This window comes from Corvus brachyrhynchos, unplaced genomic scaffold, assembly GCF_000691975.1.
Source record: "Corvus brachyrhynchos isolate BGI_N302 unplaced genomic scaffold, ASM69197v1 scaffold103, whole genome shotgun sequence".
NCBI classification, from domain to species: domain Eukaryota; kingdom Metazoa; phylum Chordata; class Aves; order Passeriformes; family Corvidae; genus Corvus; species Corvus brachyrhynchos.
The window spans coordinates 7,868-19,326 of NW_008237436.1; the positions used below are offsets into that span (position 1 = coordinate 7,868).

Sequence of the window (11,459 nt, forward strand, 5' to 3'; positions counted from 1 at the left end):
GAAGAGTCTGACTGTTTTCATAAATGCTGGATGCAATCACAAATGCTATATTTTCTTGTATAAATTATCCTTGTGTATTGAAATATAAACAGCCAATGGGAAAGAAATTCAGTGTACATTTCTTTCACTGTTCAAGGCAAAAATGTGTACTTATCTGCTGAGAAATACTCTGCTTTTGCAGTGGAAACCAATCATCAATACCAACTTACCAGCATTTTAATGATCACCTGTGGGAATCCTGGGAATTGTAACAATTAATCATCACAAGAAGATCATAGAAAAAAATAATAGGGACCAAGAGTTCCTATGGCAAGTGCAGCCAGTGTTGACAGTGACACTTAGTAGTGCCATTAAACTGCTTGATTCCAGTGTTTTTGAAGGAAAATTTTAAGGCAGCCTTAGGAAGATACTGAGACTAGAAGTGCTATCAATGCATTGAGTCACTGTGTGCCTAGCACAAAGTCCCCTGGGCTCTGAGAGCCAGGAGGTGACCATCTCCATCCCCTGGGATGATCTGGAAGCTGCAGAGCTCAGTGCAGAGCTCGGTGCAGAGCAGAAGCTGTGAAATGCTTCAGCCTGCTGACACACACAAGATCAGACCAGGCACTTTCCTCTCACGTGCATCACTGAGAAAATGTTTTGTGAGGCTGTCACTATAAATTACAGCACCAGGTGAAGCCTGCTGCTGTGGGTGTTTCAGTTCCTTGGCTTCTTCCCACAAGACTGTCTTGGGGAAGGGATGTTTATGTGCCGGTCTCCATGGCAGTTTACTTGGCAATGCCCAGGAGGTAAGGCAGAAAATGAGAAAATATCAGACTGTCTACTTCACACTTTTCCTTACTCAGAATCATTTATCACAATGTAATTGAGGGCTAAGGAACAGAGAGGCAAAAGACAAAGTGTGCTGGATAACCTCCAGGGAATGGAACTTTAATATAAAGTCTAGTAAGGGGTAACTGCTCGTGTTGCAGCTTTCACTGTCAGGTTATTCAGAGGGTCTCTTTTTCTACTTTAAATATGCATCACACAAGCAGAATAGGATGAGATTTGCCTTGTGTTTGGAGGAAAGATTACAAGACACACAAGTAGCAGTTGTGGCTTGGGATACCTGTGAACCTAGATGCTGGGGGATGATTCTAGGAAAGTAACAAGAGATGTTCCCTGGCTCCATAGCCATTGTCCATCCAAGGCAGGGTAATTGGCCAGCTGTCCTCACCTCATTTGCTTGTATCACTTATCACTGAGTCATCACTTACTCTATAAAATTCAATCAAAATTGGCAAATAGATTTGCAAGTTTTTAGAGGGAACAACCAGACAGCAGAATGCAGGGCAACGAATGCACATGGTGTGTTTCCATAGAAAGCCAGGCTAAACCAAAACTCCAGTGCTTGAAAAGTTAGTAATGAAATTAGTTCCTTAGGAATGTTTGCTGGTTTCCTACAGGGAAAATTTAAAAAGAAAAAAAAAAAAGCAAAATAAAAAAAAAGCGCTTTATTTCATTTTTATTGAATGGCATTCATCAGAGACTGTCCCCACTGGTAGTTCAGGATGTGAACCTGTGTGTTGTTCTGTGTAAAGAAAATTTTCCTTTAAATAATAAATGTGTTTCTTTAAAAGTTCCAGTCCTCTGTTCCCTTGCTTATCCACCAAAGTAAAGAATTGCCCAAATTAATGTGAGCAAAATTTACCCACAAGCCCAGAGTATTAACTGGGAAATTCCAGTACTCTTGAAACGTGCAATAAGAGAAAGTGGAATTACTAAAAATGTAAAAGCCAAAGCCCCTATTGAGGTCCATGTATTCTTTGTTTATGCTACTACAGAGTGTGACAGACAAATGTGTAGAGTTTGCAAAACCCTTTGGGAATCCCTGAAAAATGAAGTGGGGGAAAAGAAGATTAGCTCCTCACACAAGGGCATAATAAAGCTACTGAACATTTCTGTCTTAATTGTGCTTCATGCTAGAGTATAAGGGGAAGTTACCACAGCTGAATAAAATGCTGAACTCTCCTAGCAGCAAAACGCCTCCTTTAATATAACAGCAGGAACATAAACCTCTCACTTATAAGATATAGTTAAAAAAGGCTTATTACTCACAGAGGTTTTACATGGAATGAAAAACAAACAAACAAAAAAAGGAGCCTGTAAGGTTACTATTCCTGAAATATGATAATCTAAATCAGCAGTTTAATTTGCACTTCCGCATATCAGAGTTAATATTCCCATTGCATACAGACATAATAAAAAATGCTGTTCCATTGACAACAGAAGGTAACATTGTGCATTTTCATTTTTTTAATTTCATTTTCTCACTCGTGAAATACGCCTTTTGCCACCTTTCAGTGTGTTTGTCCTCCTCAGCTGGAGGATAATAAACCATATCTAACACAGTATCTGCTCAACAGAACTGAAAAATCCTTCCAAAAGGGAGGAGCACAACCCCTACTTATAGCCTTAACTCATGGGAAACAGAACTGTGTGTTTGTTGTAGAGTGATTATGGTGAATGATAACGAGAAAAAACGGGAATGCCACAGAACAGTCGAGTGACCACAAATGAGGTAGGATGGAGCTCAGTGCAGTATGGACGTGTGAGGAGAGAGGAGCCTTCACTGCCATTTTCTGAATATGTGATTTCTGGAAGAGAAACAAAAACTGCTTGCTGTGCAGCTGAACTGAGAAGCAGGATTTTGTTCACTCTCACTAATGGATCAGCTGAGAGTCAAATAGAGGTGTCTACCCAGGAGCTCCCATTAGGGTCTGCAGAGAGGGATGGTCCAATCTAGTTCCCTAAGTGCATCCCACCTGGCCTACACAGAAGGATGTAGGTCTTGTCTCATATCTGCTCGCCCTGGATAGGTGGGTAATTGAGGGCACCTCAAACAGGTCTAGAAGTCTTTATTTATTTGTTCCTGCACTGGCTCCATCTGCACTGTGATATGGGGCTGGACACCTGCAGTGCATGTAAATGCCCATATTGCTGACAGCCTCATTTAGTTATCTGCAGTATGGATCCTAAAGTAATCCCTGTGATCTGTGTAGACAGGAATGACAAGAGTTGGTTAAGTTTGCGTTTCTTTCTTCTGTAGGGTTGTGATGGGGGTGGGAGGCGGGGTGTGCTGCCCCTAACACAAGGGAGAAACAATCCTCCCCTCTCTATATGTGTATAACTAGGTAATGCATTAAAATCTCTGCTTTGAAAGATAAAATATTGCTTTATGCAGCCCCTCCAAGCTCCATAAACTAGAAATTACCCCACTGATTCCTGATCATCATTGCCTGCCCACAAGGCCTGGTCTCAGGCTGCAGCTGAGAGGTCCAAGGTGGGAGTTTGTGCTCATGGGATGCTTGTGAGAAGGATCTTTTAGTGGCAGCCAAGTCCATGACTTCTCACAGCCATGTGTTGCCATGTGCAGAACATCTCATGGCTGGAAGAGAGGGTATCTGGAGCAGGCCCTAAGCATTTTGTGAAGAAGTCACCTTATTCAACAGCAGCATTTCCCTCCAGGCCAGTTTCTACTTGAGCAAGAGGCAAAGGGGACTCCCTTTGCTCTTCCTCTGCAAAGGAGAGCTTTGTGGGAGCAGTTCTCCAGGCAGCTGATACAATAAAACAAATACAACGGCATAGCACATCCAATGTTTTGGGGTCCCTTTGGGTGTGTTCAAGGACTCTTCATATCCTGGGCTTCAGGTCCCAAAGGACTCAATTTTAGACCTAGTTGCAGTGGATGAAGGCAGGATGAGGAGCCAACTCACCTTGGGCCTATAGTAAATTCAGCCTCTGGCTGATACCTGAGCAAGCAGACTCGTGCAAATGAGCCATTTTTGGTGAAATTCAGGCATATCGTTGCTTCTCCTGATGAAATTATGTCTCAGAGGTGTGCTGGCATTTAAGCCCAGTTTTAGGTTTCCACATCCAAAGGGATTTGCGAATGAGAGGCGACGCTGTCTGGGCTGCAGACATGTCTCACCAGATGGCACTGTGCTCACAGGCTGGGACAGAACCGGGAGGCCAAGTGTCCAAGCAGGAGGTGTGGAGGTGTTCGTGTGGCGTGTAGATGCACAAGCAAGTTCCCAGACCTGACTGGGGGGCTGCAGCTCCCGGTCCACAACCTTAGCATTCCCCAACTCCACTTAAAAGTGGGGACAATGTTGAAACTAAGTCATATTCCCTTGCACGTTGGGTGGGCTCCGAGTGCGTCCGGCACAGCCCTTGGGGGAAGCAGGGAAGCGCCGTGTCCCGTGCATTGAGCACACCGGACAGCAACACCGTTCACAAGGTGGCTTTTGTTTTCATACTATCTCCTTGGGGCAGCACTTCCCCAAGTCCTCTTCGACTGAAACGAGCTGTAAGACTCACAGGGGTAGCATGAGGAGCAATGGATTAGTGCTGCCAGAGCAGAGCCTGCCACAGAGCTCTCCTCACAGCTGTGTCCCACGGGCTGCTCTGTGTTCTCTTCAGAGTCTGCTTGGCTCAAATCGTGCCTCTGTGTAACAGGTATGTATGACCTCACAGAAAAAAATTATGTTAGTTTTTTGGTGTTTAGTTTTTTTAATCTTGCCATTCTGTGTTCCCCTGTGAGGGGTTAAGAGTCAAACCACTGCTTTGGAAGACTTCCACAAAGACAGTCCCCTCTGGTCAGGTAATTTTAGTGATCTCTTCTCTCAGTTCACTGATTAGTTCAGGTTACTTACAGCCTAAGATTTAATACTTAATTTCCAGGAAAGCTTGCCCATGCTTTACCTGACCTGGCAAATCTACTATTCAAGAACATCAGATACACATGAATTATAATATATAGTCAGCTTTTCCTTAATGCACCTGAGGCTTTGCTGCTCAGCCTTGCATGAGCACATATTGGTAATTTGGTAGTTGTGAAGGCACTTCTTATCTGATCTTTGGTTTTGAACTGTGAAATAGAGGTGATGATGCACTTTTTCCCTCTATTGAACTTCTGTTTTGGCTAAATTCTCCAGCATGATAACTGTCTTGTTTTGTACAAGCAACATGAAGCCTGAGTGCCAAGGCTGGTGGAACCACTGTGGATTAATTTCATGAATAATAATACTAATAAAAACATGGTGAGTCATTTTAATTGACACTGATGACTTTAATGTAATTAGCATTAGGAAAATGCCAATATTTATATTTGCTAAAAATGTTAGCATATTTTGTTAAAAATTATAGCAGCAGAAGGAAAGAAAGAAAGAGAAAAAGAAAGAAAGAAAGAAAGAAAGAAAGAAAGAAAGAAAGAAAGAAAGAAAGAAAGAAAGAAAGGAAGAAAGAAAGAAAGAAAGAAAGAAAGAAAGAAAGAAAGAAAGAAAGAAAGAAAGAAAGAAAGAAAGAAAGAAAGAAAGAAAGAAAGAAAGAAAGAAAGAAAGAAAGGAAGTTTTAAAAAGAGTGGTATGGTGAATCTGATTTTTCAGCTCAATCTACAGTATTCAGCTAACTTAGGCTACTAAAACAAAGGCTAAGGGCATAGACTTAATCTATGTAAATATACCAAGGATAAAGAATTGCTTATGCAAAATAATAATTTTAAAAATTTAGATCAAGTGAGTATAAATTTGCCATTAAATAGAATCTGATTTCTAAACCATCAGAGAAGCAAGGGTAGGAAAAAGCTTCTCATTACCTATAGAAAATGTCTTTTACTAGGCTGAGAGGGCTACCAGATGCAAAAGCTCTTTATTTGATCTGAAACAAAGTGGTCTGAAACTTCAGATCATCTACAGTTGCTTTAACTTTAAATTCATTAAATTAACCAACTGAAGATCTTACTTTGGGGCTTGTCTTTTGGTTTGTTTTTGTTGTTTGGTTGTTGGGGTTTTTTTTCTGGCATTGATGTGTTTGGGGTAGGTTTGTTTAGATGATTTCTCACTATTTCTGGAGCTGTGTGTGTGGAGAGGTTGTGTGCAGGGGTCAGAAGGCTGCCATGGAAAGGCCTCTCTGCATCATATTACTGCTTTTGTAAGGCGATGAAGTGATGGAGCAACTGTGAAAGAAGGACACTGAACCTGAGAACTCAAGAGGTCTTTTTGCTAAACCTGAGTCTTAAAAAATGGATTTGTAACCAAAACTTGGCTTGATTCACCACTGGAAGCTGCCTGAAGTTCCTTCCACAAAACATATGGCATATATGGCATATACAGAGTTTTGCCTAAAGTCAGAGAAGATATTTTGGGATTCTGTAACTCCTGCCATCTCATTTTCTCTCTAAAAATACCTACTTCCCAAATCCGAAGATACCTGAGCACTTGGAGCAACAACAGAAGGTCCCTCCTGTGCACAGTAACTTTTCCAGAAACACAGATGCTCCCTTGAACAATTTACCTCCACATGGGTAGAAATCAAAGCCTTGGGACAGGTGAGGAAGTTTTTCCAGACAGCTCCATACGTTGGTCAGAAAGCGACAGCTGCCGTTTTAGTGATGGATGAAGGACCACTGAGACAGAGCAGCCACCCACCCACTTTGAGGTCCTTGCTCATTGGTACATGCTGGAAGTGGCAGTGTCACCAAAGAGCTCCTCCCTGCACAGAGCTCTCTCTGAGACAGCAGCAAATGAAGACAAATTTAACTGTTGCCGTCTAATGGGTGGCATCTAATAATCTAGGTATGACATGCACTCATGTCCACTGCTACTGGGCTCCTCTCTGGGAATCAGATCCAAATTTCAAACACTGAAATGTTGCTGTTGGGATGTCCCAGCTGACATTAAGGACAGTGGAGAGCTGCTCTGTACACAGCCAGTGGGGTCTGTGGTGGGATTCAAGAGGTGAAAAGGGTCCTAGACATGCTCCATACACAGAATCCATCCAAATATCCAAGTTCCAGTTACACTTCCCTCACAAGAAAAGGTGTTGAGAGTTTCCCACTCCTCATCCTTGAAAAGAAAAGCATGGAGTTTTTTACTGTGCCAGAGAGCAAAGTTTTATCCATCTAGTCCTTCCCAGGAAGGATGTTACTGGTAGCAGTGATGTTGAAAGCACTTTGGAGTGAAATTCATCTCCATATATTACCAGGAAATTTGTGTTGAAATGGCAAAGGATGAGGAGTTGAAAGCTGAAATATGTTGGGTATTTGTCTTCTTTGGTAACAGAATTTACTTTGTGAGGAGGATGGAAGAAAATCAGAAGAGAAAGAAATATTATATCCTGCTGCTGCAACTTCACATATTCATGGCAGGTGCTCAAATGTCAAAAATTTATACCCAAAGGTTTCATTCACTATGTCACCACTGCACACAGTGTTTAGTGTCCTGTTTTCTGTGCTTGCATCACCAGAACCACTTGTCTAGAAAAACAATGTTTTGCTAAAAATTCAGAAAGTATTTGACTAAAGAGTATTCTTTCCATCAAACAGCTCCTGGAGGAAGGGATGAAGCAAACTGAGAGAAGAAGGAAAAACTTTTCTACTACCATTTACAAAGAAGAAAATATCTCACCTGGGAAGAAGACTGAGAGGCTGTCCCAGAGAGAAAGACTTTCTTAATGAACAGAATTGTGTCTATTCCCATGTAAAAAAAGTGGGTTTGGAAGTTCAGACAAGGAAGTATTTTACTAGAAGCTGCTTTTCACTGAAGTACTGGGACATTTGAAAAAACCTTGAAACAGAAAAAGCTGGAACAGATTTCCAGGGGTTATCTCCTAGCAGTCATGATGGTTTTTAATCTTGGTTTCTCCTACAGTCCTCTTGAAACATCTCATTCTTCCTGCCTGTCCACAGTTACTCACTGGATGTTGATTTTATCATCAAAGAATCTGGGTTAGTGAAGTGAATTTGGCTCAAGGTCTCACAAAGAGGTCACTGTGACTCAGCGAAACATTCTACAGCCAAATAGAAACTGAACACTCTTGTCTAAATTTTAAGACAATTTCAGTAGAAAAATAGAGACAACTTCTGTCAGTAAAGTGCAGGATCCTGCAGGATCAGAGGCTGAACTGCACTAAATGCATTTAAAATGTACATAATTAGTAATTAAAATATTGTACATTTCCACAGAGAAGGTGTTCAAATGACCAAAATTTCAAAAACTAGAAACATAAACCCAGGTTAAAATACCTACCTTAAAGACAGACCTGATTTTTCTAATCCACTCATCCACCACTTCATCCCAATGACTTTAGTGGAACCAACCCATTTAAAAGTCAGGCTACTCTCCTAGAGCATGCTTTCAGGTAGATTTAGGATCACAGGTTTTCTTTTGAAAACCATCTGGTCTTGGCTGTATCCGTGCTCAGCTTTAGCTCCATCGTTTGTTTTAGTTCAAGTAACACAATATACAGCAGCACTTCCCTTGGCTGCCAGATTTAGTCATACAACCATAACGACACAATCTGAGAATGTGTCTAACATTTTACTGTATGTTTGTGTCTTCCAGACAGTTTTCCTAAGTAGGGGAGCTAGTGATGCTTCACAAGCAACCAGCATGAATATGGAGCAAAGTACTCATTTTGGCTCATAGCCTGCCAGGAGCCTAGTGACTCCTTCCAGCTCCACCCACCATCCCTAGACTTTAAACCAATGGTTCCAAACTTGGTGAAATTCTGTCACTGTAGGTGAACAATGGATCACAGTCACCAGTGGGTACCAGAGACCCAGCTGCCTTTAGGACTGCACTTCTCTAAGTGTCGCGTGTCTCTGTTCTAGACTTTTCAAAATGCTACTTTTTCCAGCAGCATGACACAATGCTTTGGGGCTTTATTTCTTTTGATGGTAAGAGATGGTAGCAGAGAAGAGTAACAAGAGTCTTAACAAGTAAAGACATAATTTTCTTCAAATTCATTTTACATCAGTTCACATAAGGCCTCTCTCTAGTCAGAGAATAGACCTAAGCTAGCATCAGACTTGTTAGCCATTAGTTCTGCACTCTTAAATTTGTCTGCAAAAAATTATTTTGATAGCAACCAAAAGAGTGTTGGCAGACTTGTGGAACAAAATGATATCATTTACTCATTTTCTGTGAGATAATAATGACATTTTAATTGAAAAATGTACTCTAATTACATCTTTATAAGCCTGCCTCAGGAGCACAGTAAAAGAACAAATGGCAATATTTTTACTGTACCACATGAGAAAAGGCTCTCAAAGTCTTATTTGTATCATTTCATGCATGTTCAGGAGATGGAAGCCTCATAAAAGCAAAATTATTTCCTGATTTTCTCTGATCCAAAGGAAACTTCAGCCACATGAATTAGAGGCAGACTCCGAGGTGGGACTCACTCATACACCGGGGTGTCCCATGCCCAGTATGTGTTGGGATATCTCCCTCAGCTTTCACCTGCAGCTCCCAAAGGACATAGGTCTCTATGTGTTATCTTTTAACAGACCACCTGCAGAGGGGTTCAGTGTTAAAAATGGCACTGGATGCTTCTGTTTAGGCACCTGGGTCTCTTCCTCCATGTCAGAGTCAAATTTGTTTTCCTAAGAAATTTTCCAGCTGAACCCTGAAAGGGCAGGAAGGAAGAAGAAATTACTCTCCCAGCCTTGGGTTGCTGCTCCTCTGCCATGGTTCCATGAGCAAGTCTTTTCTTGCAAAGAAACCAGGCTGAAATTGCTGCAAAGGGTAGATTTTTATTTATAACACAACCTACTCCCTCTGTGGAGCTGGAGGCACTGTGCAAAAAGTCATAATAAATCTTATGAAACAGGATAAATAAGTAAGCCCCTTGAATCCTAGCTGTAGAATTGAGGTAGAATAGTGAATGGAAAATTAGATTTTTGTTTTCTCTTCATTGTTCAAGTTCCATGTGATTTTGGAGGCTGTAAATATTTTGGGGTCTGTGAAGGGGCAGGAGACTGCCAAGGGTCAGGGAGATGAGAGTACCTCAAGCACCAGAGGGAAAAGGGCAGAGGTGTCTGTCCCTCAGTTGGGAACCTGCTCATCTGGGATGCGGGGAGCACTGCAGCGCAAAAGGCTGGTCCTGGCACAGCTCCTCACCCCTCTCCAAACCAGCAGCACCGGGAAGCATGGTGGGAAATGACTTAGAGAAATCCCAGGACAAGGATTTCTGGAAAGAAGATCAGCTCCTCTGGGAGAAAGACCTCCCTTCTGGAGGAGGACAGCATTCTATGGGAAGAAAAAGAAACTCTGTGGACAGATAAAACAGCTCTCCTGGAGAAGATAAAGAGGCCCTCCAGGAATATAAAACAGCCTTAAGGATTATAAAATGTCCATCCAGGTGGAGGCCTTTGGTCCTGAGAGAGGGTATCTCCACAGGGAAAAAGCATGAATTTTTCTGCTAGGCTCAGAAATACGTGGAAAGCCATGCACACTGAAGTGGATACTTTATTTAAGTAGTGCTGAATTTCAACCATTGCTCTAAAATAACATCTGTCATCCTTGGTATAAATCAGACGAGGGGTTTTGGTGTGATTTTCTTTAAAGCCATTGCACTCATGCTTTCAGGACATTATTCATTCTTTTGAGGTTCTGCAGCCTAAGGAATGGGGTACACCTCTGGTTTCCTGGCCTGTCAACAGGACGTGTGGGTGGGTAAAGCCACAAGAAGGTGGGAACTTCACAGCTGCGATCATCTTCTGGAGCTCAGAACAGCTCACCTGGCTCAGTACAGTATATATCAGCTAAATAAGACACTGATCAATGGTAGCAGTCAGATCGCCAATATTCAAGGGTCAGAGTTAACACTTGAGTCTTAATGAGACGACTTGTGCTGTTCCACCAGGTTTGGTGGAACATTTAATTTCCCACTGCTCTCGGGAGCATGACGGGAACATTTACCCTCTTGGGTGAGCCTCCCTCATCCGGTGTCTGTCTGAGAGAAGTTTTGGCATCAGCCTTGCTGACATGAACAGAGGGCAAGGAAGAAGTTGGAAGGATGACAGAAATCAGCAGTATGGGGGAAAAGATGAAAGCCGGAGGGAAAGCTGGCAGTAAGTCCCTCAAAGAGAGAAATAAATTTATCAGTTTGTGTATATTTGTGTGTGTATTGGTTTGGCACGGCCTGGTTTTTGGTAGCGGGGGAGCCACAGAGGCGTCTCCTGTGAGAACCTCCTGAAGCTTCCACGATGTCCAGCAGAGCCAGTCTCTGATGGCTCTGAAAGATGGACATACTGCTGGCAAAAACTGGGCCAATGAGAGAGGGTGGTAGTACCTCTGTGATGACAGATTTAAGAAGAAAATCAAAACAAAGTACACACAGTTTTGCTTCTCATCAGAGAAGAGGAGGAGGTGAGAACATGTGAGGGAAAACAACACGGCCAGCACCAAGGTCGGTAAAGAAGGAGGGGCAGGAGGTGCTCCAGGGGCCGGAGCCGAGGTGCCTCTGCAGGCCGTGGTGCAGAGCATGGTGCAGCAGCTGGGCCCCTGCAGCCCACGGGGATCCACGGGGGATGCAGAGATCCACCCGGAGGTGCCCGTGCTGGAGCGGGTGGATGCCTGGAGGAGGCTGTGATCCAGTGGGAGACCCAGCGGAGGGGGAGGGGCCCGGCTCGCAGG

The 11,459-nt window shown here is 42.8% G+C and overlaps 1 long non-coding RNA gene across 1 annotated transcript in view; it reads left to right on the forward strand.

Annotated features, from left to right (window-relative positions):
* LOC108445981 overlaps nt 1-10,641 on the forward strand; it is a 15,342-nt gene extending 4,701 nt beyond the window's left edge. Inside the window, exon 3 of the long non-coding RNA XR_001861077.1 lies at nt 7,364-10,641. This is a non-coding gene — a long non-coding RNA (uncharacterized LOC108445981). The remainder of the gene's footprint in view (nt 1-7,363) is intronic.
* Nucleotides 10,642-11,459: the final 818 nt, after the last annotated feature.